This window comes from Ursus americanus, chromosome 5 (assembly GCF_024610735.1).
Source record: "Ursus americanus isolate L20-20 chromosome 5, mUrsAme1.1.p, whole genome shotgun sequence".
Taxonomy (NCBI): domain Eukaryota; kingdom Metazoa; phylum Chordata; class Mammalia; order Carnivora; family Ursidae; genus Ursus; species Ursus americanus.
Window position 1 is genome coordinate 16820052 of NC_142131.1, and position 20955 is coordinate 16841006.

Genomic DNA, 20955 nt, shown 5'->3' on the forward strand with positions numbered 1-20955 from the left:
AATGTGTGAAGATCTGCAGAAAGACAGGGTTTAAGTGATCATCTGGTATAGAAAGGGTATGAGTAGGTTGGATAGTGTGGTTCCCTATGATTTAAATTGTCATTAAAAACAGACTCAATCCTGAAGCGATAAATACAAGCTTTAAATCACCTACTCTGATGGCTCCGAAAGTAGAAACCTCATCTCTTAAAAGGATAAAGTAAAGCAACACAATGTGCCCACCAAAAAAGGCAGCACTGTGTGAGCAGCAATGTTCTTAAGCATCTTTGTTCCAAGAGGGCGTAAAGTGTATGGCATTGCTAGTGAGAAACATCCCATGAATAGAGATAGCACTTTATCCAAACATGAAGAGCTTACAACATAGCCGGCATAGGAGTGTTTCAAAAGCAGAAATTTGTCACACACACACACACACACACACACACACACACACACACAATGGCAATGGTCTGTTCCTCATTAAATGATTGAATTACTAAAGAACTAATATGGCTGTATATGTGTTATTGTTTGACAACCTGTATATTATAAACATTTTCCTGTCATTATTTGTTCTATGATACAGAAATACCAAAATTTACTAATTTAATCCTCTATAGTTGGACATCAGATGATTTTCTTGTCTTCCATTAGTACAAAGAACTTACTTAAATATAATTTTGTTTGCAGATTCACAATAATTTTCTTAAAATAAATTCTTACAATTTAACTTACTAGGTCAAAGAGTATACATGTTTTTCTGGCATTTCTTACATATGACCAATTTGCCCTAGAGGAAAATTGTGCCAGTTTATGTTCCCACAGCCTGGGAGAGTGCTTCTTTGTTTTTACTGAGTATAGCAATCTAAGGTTTTCACTAACGTGAAAAATATCCCACTTTTAAAAAGTGTGAATTTAAATAAATCTTTTTATTCCATATGTTGTCTTTTACATTTTTTTTCAGATGTATTAGTTTTTCAACCATCAATTATATCAATATATTCCTTATGGGTTCTTACTTTGTTGCTATGTCAGCTAATCACCTATAATTTCTTCTAGAGTTTTATGGTTTAACTTAGAACATTTTTAATTCACCTAGAATTCATTTTTATGTCTAGTGTGAGGGAAAAAATGTCTTTCTACTTTTAAAAAATGTATATATATTAAAATCGATACATCCAAATGTAATTTTTCTAATATTTTTATCTTAGGAAGCCAATCACATATTCTAATGATACTCTGAACTTATTTGTAACTTTTATCTAAAATTGTCTTCAATGCCAGCGGAGACTTATAAAGCGACATAAACACACCACTCTGGGATTTATAAGCGTGCTTTGATTTTGATTAGAAGTGGAACAACTCAGCTTGATCACTTATTTCATACAGCAGGCTTGGCTTTGATTGGCTTTTTGCTCTCTCTAAAAATAAAATCTGACCTCAATTGGTGAAGATTCACCATCACTAAGGATATTTCAAAGGATTTGTACCAGAGGTACCCAAAAATTCCCAAAAGAGGATTTCCAAAAATATTCTTAGTATCGGACTAAGTGTCCTCCTGAAGTGACTAATTTGAAACTGGCAACGCTAATTTTGTTGTATATAATCTGGTTTGGTTAAATTTTGGTTTTATTATTTAATAATTGTACTCCTTTTATTTTTTCTAAGAACCAACTTGCTAAGTGACCAGTCATATATATTAAATATCTTCTGTGTGATTTCAAAATACGCATGTTACTTGTGGGAAAAACCATTTATATCAAAGCAAGGTGGGGTGTGTGTGTGTGTATGTGTGTGTTAATATGTTTTATACAGACTAATTCTAGGACATATAGCGCACAGTGTCTGACAGATAGATACAGGATTATGAGCAACATTCTTATTTAACACATAGTCTTTTTCTGGTAGATTTAGTAATGGGAAGCACAGTAAACTACGAACACATTCATATATTATGCTAATTAATAAAAATATATGTTCTAATAACACTCTCTTTTGGACATAAAGTTTATTTCCAGAAATACCAAAGACAGCATAGGGATATATTCAAAGAAGTCAAGAAGAGCAAGAAGTTTTATTCAGAGGTGGCAAACTAGTGGACCTAAATTCTTTCCATTCACTTAAACTTTTTGTCTGTCTTCAAATTGTTCATTTGTTTTCAAAATGTAAATGCCATTGGGTGATTCCTGTACCCTGAAGCTACCACAGGCTCTTCCCACTTCTAAGCCCTAAGGTATTTGAATCTGCAATCCCCAAATTGGAATTTTTTGAACACATTCAGTACTAGTTAAATAAATAAAAACCTATACATTTGAGAATTGTGGTTATTCTTTTGAGAAAAGGCTATGATTAGAAAAAGAAAAAAGTAGAGTAGGAGATTTATCCTTCAGCTATGAGAGGAAGAGTAATGGAATGCTTTATTGAATTCTTTACCTTTAGAGCCCACTAAGCTTGTGACCTGTAACCTCTTAATTCTTACTTGGAAGTTCAAGGAGACCTCATGCTTTGGGGTCAGTTTTTTTTCTTTGGTCAGGGAAGTTCAAGGAGCACTAACCCAAGAGTACAAATGGAAGTCCCCTGGCCATTTCCCTTCTCTTCTCATGTCCAGCTTCATTCTGTACCTTAAGGAAGTCTTGTGTGCACATGGAGGGGTACTATAGCCACATGTCCTGATATAAGTTCTGTCCATCTTCCCTCTGTCCAGAACTACCTTGTAGCCTCATGGTACCCACACAGCTGATGCTGTTAGTTACTGAGAAAATGGACAAGGAAAGGGCCTATTCAGGTCCCAGAAGCAGTCACAGGGTCATTTAAACAGAGTTTAAAAGGTTGGGTGCAGGCTTCAGATGGGCGTGTCTTCTTAGCATAGTGTACTCTTTGCTGTATAGGAAGTAGCATGGCTGGAGGAAGGCCCCAGAAGTATTCTCTAAAGTACAGGAATTGGAGTGGGGGAGCTTTTTGCCTTAGTCCAAGGGTGAGAACTAGTTCTTGGGGCTTGAATCTTGGTGATTTATCTAGTCTTGGTTCCCAAACCAGCACTTTCAGTCTGCCATGTTCTTCCCAAAGACCACAGTTTTGCCTGGGACTCTGCCCTTTAAGATAGTGTCTTTACATCCTTCTGCTGATGACTTGGATTTCTGCCTGATGTTTGCTCCAGGCTCCTTGAGCATCTTATTAATCCAGAGAGTTGAAATCTTCACTCACCATTAAAAAGACAACAACAACATATTATTGAAGTATGGTTGATATACATTGTTGTCGGTTTTAGGTGTACAATATAGTGATTCAACAATTTTATACATTATTCAATGCTCACCATGATAAGTGTCACCATCTGTCACCCTACAATGTTATTACAATATTAGTGACTACATTCCCTATGCTGTACTTGTAATCCCAATGACTTATTTATTTTATAAATGGAAGTTTGTTTTGAGTATGGTCTTGGTGCCGAATGCTGGTCTTACACCATAGCCTACCTCTGTCTCCTTCTTCTGATTACCTACTGTGCTCTAGTAGTCTTGCTTTCTAGTCCCATTGTCTTACCTGATCTGCAATCAAGTGAAGCTCCTATAGGAGAGATGCTAACAAAGACACTTGCGCTGGGCAGGATGGGGGCAGTCTTGTGGAGAAGTCAGAAAACAGTAGCAACCAGGCACCCAGGAACGAGCATCTGACAGCCCCTTCTGTTTTTTTTTTTTTAATTATAATAATACTTTTTTATTATATTATGTTAGTCACCATACAGTACATCTGAACCCGTTCTTGCTAAGTGAGTAAGAGGCCATTTCAAGAAGGGGCCTCAAGTTCTTTCCAAACATATGTAAATTTTCCTAAGACGAGTCAAACAGATTTGCCTTCAGCGTAAGCCCTACCTTGTAGATGCATTCTCTCTAGCCTTTCTTCTTGCAAATGCCTGAAATTGCTTTAACAGGAATACAGTCTTTCATTCCATAATTAGAGACAAAAGGCTTAAAATACACAAGCCTGACTATGGTTAGGCATTTACAGAATCTCATTCACACTCAAGTGTCATCAGTCAATCAATCAGTTAACATCTATAAATGGCAGATATTAGATCTCTTCCTTTTTGATGAGTGAGTGTGGTGGGGAAGATAGTAGAAAGAAACTTAGAAAACTCAATGCTTCTGCTGTGTGGATGGGATTACCACTGAGATGGGGAAAGAAGAATATACACAGAAAGTTGGGAACCTAGAAGACAACATTGTAAATTTCATGGATTCAATCACTTTCTCATTGCCAGACCGAATGTGCAGTTCAGTCTCAATTCAGTTCTGCTGGAATTGGATTCAAAGAATATAATCTATAGATGATTAATCGGTGATGTGATTATGTTTTAAGAACAGGGTATTATCCTACAGATTCTGTAGAGAAGAGACAATAGCTATCTTAAACTTACATTTTAACACCTGAATGCAGATATGAAGCAGTTTCTTATGTTGTGTGGAGTCCTAGGGTAAGTCACAAATCGAAGCATGGGATGGGGACTATTGTACAAAGTTATCCTCAAATATGGATAACAATAAATTAATATAGCAAGAAATGGAATATGGGGGGCGCCTGGGTGGCACAGCGGTTGGGCGTCTGCCTTCGGCTCAGGGCGTGATCCCGGCGTTGTGGGATCGAGCCCCACATCAGGCTCCTCCGATATGAGCCTGCTTCTTCCTCTCCCACTCCCCCTGCTTGTGTTCCCTCTCTCGCTGGCTGTCTCTCTCTCTGTCAAATAAATAAAATCTTAAAAAAAAAAAAAAAAAAAAAAAAAAAGAAATGGAATATGGCTTTTCCATAGGAAACCAAGCAGAGCCACAAACTTGAAATGCCTACTTTGGAGCATGCAAACAAGTATGATGTCAATCTGCTTTTCAGGATTTCTCGGCTTAAAGGATTTTATTTTTCCTGAAGAAAAACAGACTAGAAGGCTCTGATTAGAAGTACGCCAGACTCCTGATAGGATGCTGAGGGGGGAAGCAAGATGCCTTGCTCCTAGAAGCTAACACTAGAATTGTGGTGGGTGTTAGGGAATTCTTAAAAATAAATAGCAATTAATTCATTAATTCAGTCACTAATTACACATTTATTGAGCACCAGTGAGAGATAAAGTATAAGATACCATGGTTTGTTTTGAGGAAGATACAAATATTAGCCATATAAGGGCTTGGGCTTTTTGGTATCTATCAATAGAAACCAGCTGAAGCTAACATTGAATCTGGGGGAGATTTATTATAAGGAGATTTGGCATTCTTTTTTTTTTTAAGATTATTTATTTATTTATTTGACAGAGATAGAGACAGCCAGCGAGAGAGGGAACACAAGCAGGGGGAGTGGGAGAGGAAGAAGCAGGCTCATAGCGGAGGAGCCTGATGTGGGGCTCGATCCCATAATGCTGGGATCACGCCGTGGGCCGAAGGCAGACTCTTAACCGCTGTGCCACCCAGGCGCCCCAGGAGATTTGGCATTCTAAGCAAGAAAGTATACCAAACCTCAGGAAGGGATGCTTCAAGAGGCCACAGAAATGACTCGTTTATTATTACTGGGGCCATGACTACTGTCTTAGTGCTTGGCACATGATTAATAGTGCTTGATTAACAGTTGTAGAAGATTCTTGATTGAGAGTTGCAAAATAAATTAAGGGCTAAACCAAGAACAGAACAGTCTGTAGCAGGAAACCCAGAAAGTGGTCAGTTTCCTTGTGTCGTGTCTTTGCCTTTGCATTTGTGTTCGCTCTGCTTACTTAGAGAATATGGTTGGTCTACCCCCCTTGGAGTTCAGATTTCACAGTCTGGTTTATACTCTTAACTGTATTTGATTCTAATTGGCTCAAAATAGATCCTCAATCCCAAGAGGTGGCTTTGCCCTCATGGCCCGGAGTGAGATTATGTGGAAAAAACACAACTGTGGGGGGCACGCCTAGGTAGAACGGTTCTGGGTAATGTTTATTGCAGAATTGGTAAATAACCAAGCTAAAACTGGATCCTGCAGTATTAGGGCCTGTAGACATGTATATAAATGTAGATTGTTTCTCAGTGTTCTACCCTTGAGCTGGCTCTATTCAGTCTCCCTGCAGACATGCTACGTACACTTGTGTTTTCAAATTGCCTCTTGTAAGTTTGATTCCTAAAACTACATTTTTAGCATAGAGCTCTTTCCTGAACTCCAGATCCATACATCCATCTTCTTACCTAATTTTCCATTCATGTCTTTTAGACACTCACTTTTGACATGCTCAAAACTGAAATCATCTTCCCTCCATTGTCCTTCCTCCACTCATCTTCAACATGAAAAATGAATACATGTTTTTCAAATACACGGTAAAGGCCATGGTGAATGTTGGCAAATCAGTTTCATTAGAGGCAAAAATATGGATACAAAAAGGACATCTTGGAATTTGGAATAGAAAATTAAAATCTGAAAACTGCCAGCAATATCACACATTAATAAAATGTGTGCCCACACATAGTCTGAACAAGATGTAATTTGGGAATTCAAATCCATTTATTTGGCCATTGGGGGAAGACTTAGCTAGTGTGACTATACATCCCAGTTTTCCTGAACAGTTACAATTTGTTCCTGTTGGCTCAGCATCCTGTCTAGTTTTATGTTTGTTTCCAATGTTTTATTTTTAATGGAATATTATTGATAGTTGAATTAAACTAGTCTTACATGAGCTCAGTAGAACTCCACCAGCTTCTGCCATGGTCTCATCCAGTAATGTGTAGTAATATACAAGGTGAACAGAGTTTTCATTCTCTCACTAGTGACAAACCATTTCTCTATTCCTTGCTTTTTCCAGATGCACTGTGGCTAACCTCCCACTTCATCCAAAGCAGCTAATTCCATGCGGTGTTCATGTGGTAACGAGAGGGGTATTCTACTGATGCCCCTGATGGTACTCAGTGTACTAACCAGCTGTGCCAGGGTCCATACGGTGGTCTGTGAGCTGCATTGGGTCATCCATCTGAGGACTTGATGGGAAATTGGAAAATTAAAAGTTGTGTATACCTGAAACATAAGTAGATAATAAAGACTGAACATAGCCTACCACAGAAAACACAAATAAGAATTAAAATACTTTTGTTAAAGTGATTTTGGTATTTATTGTAAGTCTTCAATTGTTTTATTTTTGGCAATACTTTTATATTTTGCAATGCACTTCCTTTTAAGCAAAAAATTAAACTGAAAAACAAAAGTGCATGTTTGTGGAGCAATTAAATATTGGTTTATCGTCTCTCGAGATATTTTGATGTTGACTGTATAACTTGCACAAAAGGTTAGCTGACATTTACTCTCCACTGTCCTCAGGGGATGTAACTGTACATGTAAATAGAAGATGATACTGTGTTAAGCACCTTCAGTATATAGTACAAAAGAAATGTCTTTTGGAGGCTGAGCCCAAAGTAAACTATGTAACACTTGCATATATAATCAGTATGTTTATCACTCTTTGAAACATGAGTTTTCATTTAGATCAGATGACTGCTCATCTCAATTAATTTCACTTATTTTGATCCCAAGATTTCTTTTGCATATAAAAAATGAAGTAATTGCTTTTATTTTTGGCCCATTAGTAGACGAAAAACTCCGAAGAACTCCATAAAGAGTTAAATGATGTCAATTTTATGTCAGTGTCGTCAGATATTCAAGTAGAAAATTAATTCCAAAAGTGGTTTAATTTTTTGCATCCAATTTACAGAATCCAAGTAAAGCTTTCAGAAGTGCATTTTGTCATAAATGAAATACATTATATTATTGGAAATGCAATTGTCTTTATAAAGGGCAACAGTGAAAATAAAATTATTTGGTTTTGCAGTGATCATAGAAAAGAAATTTGGAGTAGTGTGGCATCAGAGTAAAAGCAATATTTTTAACAATCTAAGAAAGTTATGGAGCAGATATATATGCAGATTTGGTCATGGTACAAATATAACTCCTAGTTATGTCCACACAAACAGATATATTCTACTCATCAAAGTAGAAGTGGTGCTGTTTTAGAAATAATTTTATTTTGGAAATTTACTTTTGAGTAGATCTACTACATAGTCCCACCAAAAAATAAGAGCAGCTAATTAGCCAAAGCAAAATAATTTTAAAATTCTATAATTCCCATTATTTTTGTCATCCTTTTTAGCTCTTAAACCTGTCTTGGTTTGAATGGTCAATTATATGATTATCCTACCTATTTAAATAAAAGGTATCACTGCCCATCCATTGAACAAAGACATCAACCAGGTGGTCATTTGACTTTTCCTTCTCAATCAAACATCCACTAAATAATCTAAGTTTTAACTAAATTCCCACTTCTCTGTCACTACCTGAATTCAGTGCTTTAGCAATCCTCTCCAAAATTGCTTCAGAAGACTTCTGTCTGGTCTTCCCTTCCCAATCTTTCATCTTTTCAATCTACCCTCCATACTGCTGTCAAAGTGATAGTTACTTAAATTCATTTGAAAGTTTTCAACTTCCTACAGACTGAAGTTTGAGCTTGTTGTCATAAAAGGTTTCTGCCTCGCTTTCACACCTCATTTCTTGCCTCCTACCTCCGTGTAGCCTTCACTCCTGCCTTATCTGTGCATCAGATATACTGTTTTCCTTCAGGACAGGAGACAGACGAAATTGGCTGAGCCTCTTACGCTGTTTTCCCCTTTTTCTCTGCTTGGCTCTTTGCCTAAGGTGCATTCCTTTACCATAGCAGTTAACATACTCTATTGTAATTGTGGACTTGCTATCTTCCTCTGTAAACTGAGTTTCATTAGAACAGAGAGTCTATATTTCCTTCAATATCCCGAGTAATGAAAATACTCCTTTACATATCAAAAGAAAATACAGTAAAAGTGAAGACAAGGTAGAAAAATGAGAAAAAAGAGAAAAGCAATGGGATAAGTTATCTCCAGATTGAGAGAAAGAGGGGAAAATTCACACAGAATCTGAATTTTTAGTTGATCTTGTGGTATGTATAGGATTTGAACATGCAAAGGTGGAGAGAGAAAACAATCTCGGGCGAAAAGTACTGCTGAAGAATATAGAAAGTATCTTGGAAACCATGAGAATTTAAGTGTGGATAGAGTGAATTATAACATGAATTTGAGTGGTGAGGGATATTTGGAAGGTCCAGATGAAGATTTCCGAAAAAGTTCAGGCTTTATTCTCTTAAGGATGGGAAATATTCAGGATGTTTGCATAGGAGTCATGCATCTACGTGTTATCTGAAAACTATATGCAAGATGGCTTCGTAAAAGGAAAAGAGAAGGACTAGTTAGGAAATCATCGCACAGGCTGGATGAACGATAAACAATGCTGCTCTGGGGCCAGTCTGTACCTGTTAGTGAGAGCCGATGGCTAAGTTTGCAGGAATTTTGTGAGTCAGTTTTATATACGGTCATTTTCAAAAGTAAACTTACAATTAAATAATTTCTATTAGAAATAAAGGTAATAAATACTCAAAACGACTCACTTCATCCTTTATCTATGCATTTGAGGTTATGCATATCTGTGTTGTGCACATAAGCTAAAATGACTGCACTCTTGCACAACTTGTCCCAACTTAATTTTAGTGACATTGTGATGATCGCTTGAAATTAGTCATGACAGAGTATTTACACTACAGTAATCGGCAAATGCTACAATCATGACTTTTTTTTTTATTATGTTATGTTAGTCACCTTACTGTCCATCATTAGTTTTTGATGTAGTGTTTCATGATTCATTGTTTGCATATAACACCCAGTGCTCTATGCCTGACCCGATTTTTTTGTACATTTATTGTTTCGATTTAAGAAAGTAATGAAGAAAATTGTAATAATGCAGATTAAACTTAAAAGTATGTCCTGTCTATAGTCATTCCATTGGGACTAGCACAAAAATTCATAAGCTATTTTTCTAATAAAAATGTTATTATCTGGAATAATACCTGCAACTGTGGGCATGAGAGTGTGGTGAAAATCAACAAATGCATTGAGTGACAATGAACTCGATCTGTGAAATTTACAACAAAGAATGGTATATATCTTATTATAATTTTTAAATTGTGTGCTACACATTCTTTCTATTGATAACATTTATAATAAATGTATGTTTTTGTGTGCATATATATACATACATATTTTTTGGTGGGGGTGAATGACATGTTGCACACTGCTGGCAATATGACCTTAGCAGTAAAAATGGGGAGAAAGGAATGCTTTCAAAATTATTTGGAGGTTATGTTATAGAATGAGGAAGCTGAGTGGAAGGGAATGAGTAGTGATTCAGAGATGTAGGAGGCTTTGAGGCTTGTTGAAATATGTACTTTGGAGAAATATAAAGCGCAAGTAGAAAAGATTTATGCTGAATAATAGTTGAATTTTTGACCACTGTATAGATTTGGGAGTCATCTGCACTGAGGTGTCCCCAAAGTCATTGTCAAAACAAAAAAAGGGAGTAAATAGCCTAGAGAGAGCTATCTATGAGAGGAAACCTAATCTTAGGGGAAAGGGAAAAAAAGGGAAATGCAGAGAAAGAATCAAGAGTAATCAGAAAAGCAAGAAGAGAACAGGAGACTATGGATGGAGTCAAGGAACCTGGTAAAGAGAAAATGTCAAATAGGACATTGTCAATAGAAATGGAGAATTTGCAATCAAAATCTGTGAATATTTTTGTTAGAAACCAGCAACCTAAAGGGGAAAAATTAATATTTAGATTGGAACAGTTCACCATAGGTGACCGTAAAAGATAGAGCATATGATGTAACTGTTCTCATAAAAGAATCAGGAATAACACAGGTACTTATCTTCCAGAATATCTGTAGGCTTGTTTAGAACCATCGACCCCCAATTAAACTTTAGAAGATTGCATTTAGACTGCCTCGACAGAATCACAAATATAGGCTGTCGATTCTGAGAATGGAAGAGCCCTTGAAAAAATTAGCCAAATACCTCAAAATCAAGTCCAGGAATGGTGATAGTTGTTGGCAAGTTCTGGCATCAGAGGCTCTCAATTACTCACATGAGAGCAAAATCTGAAAGCTATTCCAAGTGCTTACGAGGTGAAATACATGTGGACTACATACCTAACACAGACACATACTCGTAACTGAAGTGTGAGTTTTATTTGATAAGTACTGTGACAGAACATGGACTTGCAAGGAAACTGGACGGCAGGTTCTGCCAGCTTTCTCATCACTCAGGGGGTCATACCATGCTGAATGGCAAGAATCCACACTGCAGCAGTGGCACCAGGGCAACTCTGGCCTTTCTGTTTCCCACTGGGTGCAACTAAACATCGACAAGACAAAGTTGTATGTGGAAGTCTGCTATGTCCCTCACTTACACCTGAAGAACCAGAATTTTCTAGAAACTGGAGAACTGGGCCCAGGTGGTCCGTCTTGAGACTTGGGAACTTGTGTTCTACATATTCTAGAGAGATTACCTTGATAATCTACTTTGAAGAGATTTTCCCTACAGTATTAGGAGATCTCTAGAAGTGACTTGCATTTTATTAATATTGTTGTCAATATTGTAATTTTATGATTTCTTTCTTAAATATATCATGGTCAGTTGATATTTAATATACTTCTTTGGCCAAACTTGAGGTGGAATTACTGTAAGAGTATGAACATATTGCACGTACTATTTTTTTTTAATCCATTAAAATATTTCTCTGTGTGAGTTTAAAGGCAAGAAGAATGTTAACTAAGGGGGTAGGGAAAAATCATAAATATATATATATGTTCTGTTTCCAAATAAGGTCACATTCTGAGGTTCTGAATGGTTATGAATTTTGGGGGGATGCTATTCAACCCACAACAGCTCATAACTGAGTTCAAAATTTTAGGAAATATTAAAATCATTATAAAAATTACAGATTGAAGTTTTCTAAGTAATAAAGACTACATTCTCATTTGTTTTGTATCATATTCTCGCTCATTTTTCATTTAGTTTAATTTCTCCTTCCCTAGTTGCTCCTGTCTCAGAAGGCTATATGTTACCATTGTGAAAGGATAAATTCACCCCTGTGGTTGATATTTATGGGAATGCAAGGTGACAGGTAAGCTGATGCACTCTTTCTAAATATTTGACCCACAAATGTAGCCAGACACTTAAAAATAAAATCTGAGTTTCCTAGCTGTGTGGTTATATTAATATCAGACTAAGTGACTTCAAGACAAGGAGTAGTGCCAGAAATAAAGAGGGCATTTCATAATGATAAAAGGGTCACTTTATCAGGAAGACATCTTAAATATGTATTTTTCTAATAAGAGTCTCAAAATCTGTGAAGCGAGGAAGAAGGTGTACTTAAATCCACAATCATAGTTGGGCATTTTTAATACTCCACTTTCAATAATTGATAGAACATATAGACAAAAAAATATCAGTAAGGATAGAGAACATTTGGATGGCACTGTCAACAGTCTTGGCCAAGACAGTATTCTTTTTTGTTTTTTTAAAGATTTTATTTATTTATTTGACAAAGAGAGAGAGACAGCCAATGAGAGGGAACACAAGCAGGGGGAGTGGGAGAGGAAGAAGCAGGCTCTCAGCAGAGGAGCCCCATGCGGGGCTCGATCCCAGGACTCTGGGATCATGTCCTGAGCCGAAGGCAGACGCTTAACGACTGAGCCACCCAGGCGCCCCCAAGACAGTATTCTATAGAACATTTTACCCAACACTGCAGAATACACATTCTTTTCATGTACATATGGGAAGTTGACCAAGGTAGACAATAGCATAGACCAAAAATATAAATATCAACACATTTTTTTAAAAGGAAAATTGTACATAGTATATTCTCTAACCACAATAGAATTACATTAGAAATCAGTGATATAAAAAAAATTTTTTTCCAAATATTTTGAAATTAAAAGAGGGCATGTTTTATGAATAAGATTTCAACTCTTAAAAAGAATGTCAACAAAACAATTTCTTCAACTCTATGAATTCCAGGTCAGTAAAGAAAAATCTCCACTAAATCGATCAAGAAAATTAATACTCAAAACCAAGTAATCCTTTTAAAATTTATAAGTAATAGGGCTCTGTAAAGTTATTATATATATTGCCATTAACTGATGGCTGGCCGCTTCAGAAAAGATGCATTCAGCATTGTAAATAATCCTTCCAGATAGTTTAGGATTATTTAGGTAAATCCTCTAGGTTACTTTTCGTGGTCCCATCTTCCTCTAAAACTGCTAGAAGCTCACAGACCTCCTGGAGCCACAGAGGGCATTGCCAGTCATCTTGGAAATGTAAAATAAATGCTTTTTCTACATATGTTAATGCCATTGTTTATTGACTATTTACTCAGCTCCGAGGTAATTGGGGTCATTAGGGAAGGAGAAGAAACTCAGATCCTGTCAATACCTGACCTTTTATAGTAGCTGGGACAGGCTGCGGCACTGGGTGTCAAACCAGCTAGCCCCTCCGTGGCAAACAGCTGTTCCCACCGTGCAAGCAGAAGAAGAGGTGCCATTCCTCGTGGAAAACTTTTTTGGGAAAAAAAAATCTTCTGCTGTAGACATGGTGTTTCAAAAATCAGACAAAATATATTTCATGGAAAATCTATTTTGAGATCGACATTCATTTGAAAAGCTAAAACTAGCATCCGGATAAAAAAAGGAAGGGATGAAACATCAAACTGAAAATATCTTTCTATATTGTGACATTTTCGCAAATGTAAATGAGACCACCTTTAAGGCTGTCACAAGCAAAGAAATTCAACTGGGGTCTTGATGACTGAAGGGATGTTAAAGAATCTCTCATCAGCGGACCAGAAAGAATAAAGCAAAAGCTATCAGTGATGTGCAGATGTTATCAGGATGTGACTTCAGCACAACCCCACATCCCAATAGAGACAAAACTGCAGATGTTTAATATATTACAGGAACTAACCACAAATTGTTTTGCTTCTCTGACTTTATAGTGTTTAATTTTTTTTAAGACATGAATTGCACTTTTGAAGAACTTCCTTAATCTTAATGACTTTGTAAGTCTAAATGTCTACTACTAGGATGCGGGGAATTCTGGGTAAAGTGGCAGAGCAATTCCCACCTGGGTGCGGGGCAGTGTGAAGGATGCAAGGGAGGGGTTTGTGTGAGCGCTCAGATGCAGATGGTGGGAAAAGAGTTCTCATTGTTGTGTGATAATGGAACCCTAGGTGTGAAATAGAGACCTTGCACTGATTTCACAACAAACCTACTTGAAATCTGCTCACGTCCTGGCAAACCAGAAGAATTCATAGAAACTCAAATTTGTTAAACAGAGTAGAAAATATTTGGAGATGTGAGCAAATAGTTCTGCCCAGATGACTTTTTCTTCTTTGTAAGTTAAAAATGATAGAGTGACAAGTTAATAGATTATTTATGTTGTTTCAAAAGGGATTATTTGCCTTGGTGAGAATTCTGTTTGGGGAGGAATGCTGGGTTTTCGTTTTTATGTTCTTGAAACCAGCCAATTGTAAAGTCATGAAAAAGTTGTACCAAGACTTATATTTCTTTCATTTTGATTAGTTTAGACATAGTCATTTTCCAGGAAAGTTTTGTTTTCCAAAAAAGCCAGTCCATCTACTCTGTTCAGATGCTGTTTTGACCCCCATCTCTAAGTGAGTGTGGGCGGTTGGGGTGGAGTAGGTCAGGCGGGTACTCTCTCCTGCCACCCACTGACAGTTTTTCTTCTCTTCCTCAGGGAGCCAACCTTGCCCTTTGGGGCCTTTATGCCAAACAAGCCTACATTGTCTGCGTCAAAAGGACAGAAGATTACAGAATAAAAACATAGAAAAAGGAGAAAAAGGTAATTTTGGGAAAAAACAGGATGACATCTTTGAGATTAAAAACATAAACCATGCTGATTAGTTTTGGGGATGGGTTCGCCCTTCAAAAAAAAATAATTGATAATCAAAAGAGTAAATATAGGAAACATATTCAAGGTTTTCCTTTTCCTTTTAGTGGACGTGAATAAGTCTGATGTTTATAAAGATGAGAAAAAACGGAGACAGATATCACCTAGAATTAGAATCAACTTAATATGTATTCTTAAAAATAATTTGCTTTGAGATTCAGGAAGGAATAAAAAGGGAGTCACATATTGTACTTGATTCCAAAGGGAAGAGGTAGAGGAACGAAATAAAGAGTATAGCCCTGCTTGATCTTAGAAGTCTCGAGGAAGCAAATTCCGTTCTGATGATTAAAAACAAACCAAAGCAAAGGCGAAGTAATTCCTGGTTTTAAACCAAAGACAAAACAACCCCTGGGTTTAAAGCACATTTACATATTTATATCCACGTGGAATGAATGCGGTAGAAAGTGAACACAATTCATCTGTAAAGGTTGGTTTATTGTGGGTCTGTGTTCTCTTTATGTTTCTAGTTGCATTGCTCAGCACAGTGCTGGGCACATGCATTAATATTGCCCAATAACGTTGTTTGAATTAAATCATTGAACAAGAGAAAAGAGCCCGATTCTGGATATTAGACAAAGAAAAAGATTGAAATGCTTGAAGCCTTCAACACTGTCTGTCTAAAGGACCATCTCAACTTGTAAGAAAACTTTGTCTCATTTTCATGCCAGGGTAGGCAACTACAGAGGGAATGAAAGAAATTCTTCGGTGTAAGGTGGTTCCACCTTCTGCTAAGATGTGACCGCCAAAAAAACTCAAAATATTTTGAGGAGATGCTATCTGCCAAGGGGATTACCACAATACATGTAGGATCAAAGAAAATTCCACATTTTACCCTGGTGATTAGCTGTAATTAAATAAAGTAAGTCTTTTTAAACTTCATTAGCAGCAAGACGTTTGCTACAGCAGAGTGGGCACAAATCATCCATTCTTAATTAAAAGATAATCCACAGGATGGCCATAATCTTCTTCTAAAAATACACCATTTCCCCCTGAAAGATTTTCTCATCAAATAAGGATAAATAACAGTTTCTATGAGTTTAAGCCATGAAGGAATGGATGCTCTTCCCGTTTGCTTGAGTGAGTGCTGAATGTGGCTGATAACATCACTTTGGCATGCTATTATCTAAAATGGTAGAATACCTCACTTCAGCAAAGTCTGACATAAATCTTTGAAAACAAAGACATTGCATATGTATGAGCTGAAATAGATATGACAGTGTTGGCACATTAATATTCCTGTCACTAGGGGGTTTCAAACTTTTAAGGAGAGAATGGGAATGAATTCAGACTGTAGCTGGTAAAATAGGGCAACATACAGTAGGACAATTAGGCATCGCTAACCATAGTAAAATATGTACAGAAAAAGGGTTCGCCTGCTCCCTGACTTTGGTAAAAAATGACTGTGGGATTATCTCTGGGGAATGCCAAGAATAATTAATTTGGTTTAGAGATTTGCATGGTTGTTCTAAGCATACTAATAAGAATGTTCCGTGAAGACCAGTCCCAATCAATAGACGAGAGCACTGTTTTTTCTTGCGTAGCCACTGTAGTGGTTCGTGGGTAACAGATGCTTCCACTTTATTCCACAACAACCCTCATTAAAAGTAACCGTGAGACCTAATTGAATAGTTCTCTTCCTAGTTCGATTTGAGCAGAAAATAGTCCTATTATTGTATGTTCCACAGTGATTTCTTTTTCCGTGTTTGCTTGCTGATATGAAACGCTTTACCATAGCCTTTTTGCTTAACTTCCCAGGAAGAAGTAAACGGGTGCAAAAATAAACTTCTTTTTACTCCCTCTGACTCCGTATGGACTTACTATGTGTTGGGAAGTATCTACTTAGAAATGCCAACTATTTTTAGAAAAGCCTGATAAATCATCACATTCTCGAAATCACCACTTACCAGGGAAGATGACATAACAGTTGCATTCGATTTTCCTCGGTCTGGGGGTGAGCAAAAGTTATTCCATACTAGGTCTTAATGAAAAATCATCATTAAGTTCCACTTACCATGTTTGAAGCCGATGTTGAAATGTTAGAATTTTTCTTTTGGTAAAACATATGCGTTGACCTGGTGAGTGGAAATGAGGGGCTGCTTAAAAGATTTTTTACCAAAAGCTTTTTGGACACGTCGCTGTAGCCCTGGGAGGCTTGGTCTGAGCCCTGAACAGCAGTTGCCCAGATGCAGAAAAAAGGCTTCAAAACCTCTCCTTTGACAAAGAGACATGAAATAATATCTGACAAAGGCATCGCAAGCAAACATGATGGCAAATCAGCAATTATACAGGCTACAAAGGAGAGCACATCTCACTTCCAAATGTCTTTTTTCTTCTTCTTCGAATTTTACTAATAACATCTCATAGAGGTGCTTAGGTCAGTATTTTTAAAAACAATTTAATATATGACCGTGCTTTGGGTTTGGTTTAACTCCTTTATTACACTAATGCTATTTGGCATTTCATGCATGTGTCAGCATTGTTTTTGAATGGCAAAAAAAGGTTGGGACTAAACCAAGCACAAAGAAAGACACTTGCGGCTCGCTATATGTAACTTTGTTTTAGAAAGGGATAAATATATTCCCCAGAGATCGGTTAAATGCCAATGTGCAAAATACTGCTCTGTCTTAAATGGAGTCATATGTAGAGAGAAGAGGACCTATAATAAATGAAATAATAATAGTGATAAAAATGGCAGCAAAATTGACCAGATCCAAATTGCATAGCTCCATTCTTTAATCTCAGATTCTCTTTAAATATGTTGTTCTTGATCTTGGAAATAGGTAAGAGAAAGAAAGGCTTTGAAAAAGGACTTATAAGATTGAATTTCGATGTGAAAATATTTACTTTTTTTTTTTTTTAATCAGGGAGCATACCATGAACAGTTTACAGTCACAAAGTGAATTTTGATCCTATCTTATAATAAATCATCATGAAAACCATGTATGCCCGAAGAATTGAAGCCCAGGCTTCAACTGGGATGGGTATGAAGGAAAACAATAATGATAATAAAAATAATAATAATATCAATAATAATAAATGAGATGGTACATGTCCTCCACAAATGACTGCATTGCACACTCCCTCAAAATCTCAGCCTTTTTATTTCATAATGATCAATCTGTTACTGATCAAAGATATATTGTATCTCAAATAAGCAAAATACTCATGGTATGAAATTATTGATTTGAACTGTAAATGAAAACAAAGCTACTTGGGCCTTAAAAATGTTCTCTTTCATGTTGATTCATTGCAGAGAAATAATGAATTGCAGCCTCTGCTTCTTCCCCTGACATATTTGGGATAGTTTACATGATTTTGAAATGCTTAAATATTTTAGCACCCACTATAGAATGTTCTGAAGAGGGGAAGGAAAGTATGCATTTGTTTTGCCAGTGGTCATTTCTTACTGTCTCATTCAGTGTGTAGGAATACAAAAGGTATACTGTTTAAAAGGAAAAGAAAAGCGAACTTAGTCAAATGCATTAAAGTACAGGGATATAGTGTAAAGGTTAGATTAGAAGATGCTTGATAATGAGCAATCAATCCATTTATCACATGGTCTGTGAGTCTAAGCATCCTGCAAGATCTCTGATAACCACATGTGCTAATCAAGTTACCTATTAAGTGGCTGTAGATAACGATGCTCCTAAAATTATGTCACAGACATAAAGAGCAGACTTCTAAAAAGCACTAGAAAGATGTAGTATTTTCTAAATCACATTAACATAAAGATTTTTTTTAAAATTTATATAACCCTCACAATTTTTTTCGGATAATCTCTTCTGTCAGGTCATATAGATTGAATTTATTGTGATACTGTGTTTTCTAATAACAATGAGCATCAGAATTTCAGCATACCACTGATAAAGCTATCATATTCTTTTATTTATTACGTATAACATACCTGTTGTGATTTAGACCCTCACAAAAGCTGGTGCTTTATTAAAACGTTCCAGACATATAAATATAGTTGGTTTTAAAGATACAGTATACCACATCTTGTTTATTTGAATTAAACATTCGTGTCACGTATTAGTACACCATGCACATTTCCTTGTTTGAATCGAACAAGAATGGCCATGAGCTGGATTCTAAATGGAGTTGAAACATTTCCTACGATGATCATTTCACATGAAATGTAGAAAAGAAATATCTACAAACAAGTGTGAATTTGGTATTACCAATGAAGAATACACCCTAAGTCCCTGCTACCATTTAATCCTACATGCTATGGCATTTCATTATCTAGCAAAACAAGTCTTCCAGCTTTTGCTACTATTTTATATAAAATAAATAAAATACCCACTTCTTTCCTTATCCTTGCATTGCTTACTCCTCAAAAAAAGATATGTTTTATAAAAGAAGTTGTTATATTAAGATGTATGTCTGCTTTCCTTCAGAAGACAGATGAGAGTGCTTCAGCTGCCACCGAAGTTGTCGCTCTTTGTAACAAAATGTAATGCTGCATATATAAAAATGCAAAGTGTAATGTAGAGTCAAATGTCTCTCAGCACAAGAGTTGTTCGTTTTAGCACCCATTTTGTTGGTATTTATCAACTTACTAATTATAGGCAAATTGCTTCCAACACGAAAACTGTGATGATTAGCAGTTTTTTCTGCTAACTCTAGTCTACTGTAGTTCCGGTAAAGAATGTCAATAATCCAGATTCCTTTCTTTTTCCTGGCTTAGAAAATGTAAAAATAAATTCATCAGGCTAGCATTTCTCAACTTTTGGGAAATGTGGTTTGGAAGGATGGGGGTGGAAAAGGGAAAAGGGATGGATTAAATATATCAAATCAGGAAGGTCTACTTGCTACCTCCCATCATTGGACAGTCTTGAAGGCTCACTGGGGATTGGTCTATCACAAAATGGAATTAGGCGATCCCAATGTAATGAACAGAGTAGCTGCATTTGAGCATTTGCACAGGAAATGCATCAATTTCTAGAACCCAGCATGCAATCTCTGTATTAAAGGGAAGAAGAAGAATCTTCAGAACTACCTCGTGGGCTATCATTGATTCCTAGCAAAAGCCTGGCATATATTGTTTTAAACGTCTCATCTAACTCTTCAGCAGAGATATATGATATTGCTTGGTCAGACATAAAACAGTTTGTAACCTTCAGACCTCCATTACGGTCCTTTAAAGTGAGCTCAAATGAAAATGGGAGTAACATGCCAATTGAGAAAATGTTTTCGTAACATGCAATACAATAAAAGGTTGAATTTTCTATCACCATTGCTAATTTCACCCATTTGTTTCTCATTACAATAAGTAAACAAGATTAAATGGAAAATCTTACAGTTCACAGAGTACATTACGCAGCAGAAATGTCTGTCGCAAATACTGACTTAGTGTCTTAACCAACTTATGTGCCTCTAAGTGACTATTCCTCCCTGCTATGAAGTTTTTACGATTTTAAAGTTATATTGGCAGGTTCCAGTCAACAATGATGTCTGCGATGGCCTTCCTTCCCCAATACGTTGCTTTTAGTCTAATTGCTTATTTGCGGTCTCAGCAAGCAGAGAGAAGAATTTTATCCTCTTTGCCTTGTCTCTGAATACTAACTAGCTGGCCCAGCCGAGGCTCTCTAAAGAGAGAAACTGCATGAGAGACACAGTGCATTTGACACAGTCAAGAGGTAAAAGAAAGAGCAAAACAAAAGTCTATTCAGGACTGAATCCTCTGATATTCTCCCCCATCCCCCAAACCCTTTAAAAATAAAGCAAAAGGGGGGAAAACCCATAAATCCATGCCTGAATGCCTGAGGTTGTCAGAATAAAGGACAATGAATGACAGGTGACTGTCAGTATAATTCTGTCTCCAAGTTATCACTTTTTGGCACTGTTGAACAAAAAAAGTGTATACATAACAAGGAAATCTATCATGCGTTCTCCATGAATGCACGTAGTTCAATTTAGGAGAAGCAGCTAAGTACTTCCACATGGGCACAGGGCTTTCCCTTCAGTTCCATGTATTTTTGCTGGAAAATGTTCTGAAATTATGAAGTGTTTTTCTAGTGACAATAATGCTAAATAACTTCTGGGAAACTGCTGAAGGGTTATGAACCTGCTTTTCACTTCTTTTTAAAAC

The 20955-nt window shown here is 36.6% G+C and overlaps 1 long non-coding RNA gene across 2 annotated transcripts in view; it reads left to right on the top strand.

The window, feature by feature from the left end:
• LOC123791475 (uncharacterized) overlaps positions 1-20955 on the top strand; it is a 379739-nt gene that overhangs the window by 312981 nt on the left and 45803 nt on the right. For both annotated transcript variants that reach the window (XR_015724396.1, XR_015724397.1), the window contains 2 exons: positions 11930-12018; positions 14649-14753. This is a non-coding gene — a long non-coding RNA (uncharacterized LOC123791475). The remainder of the gene's footprint in view (positions 1-11929; positions 12019-14648; positions 14754-20955) is intronic.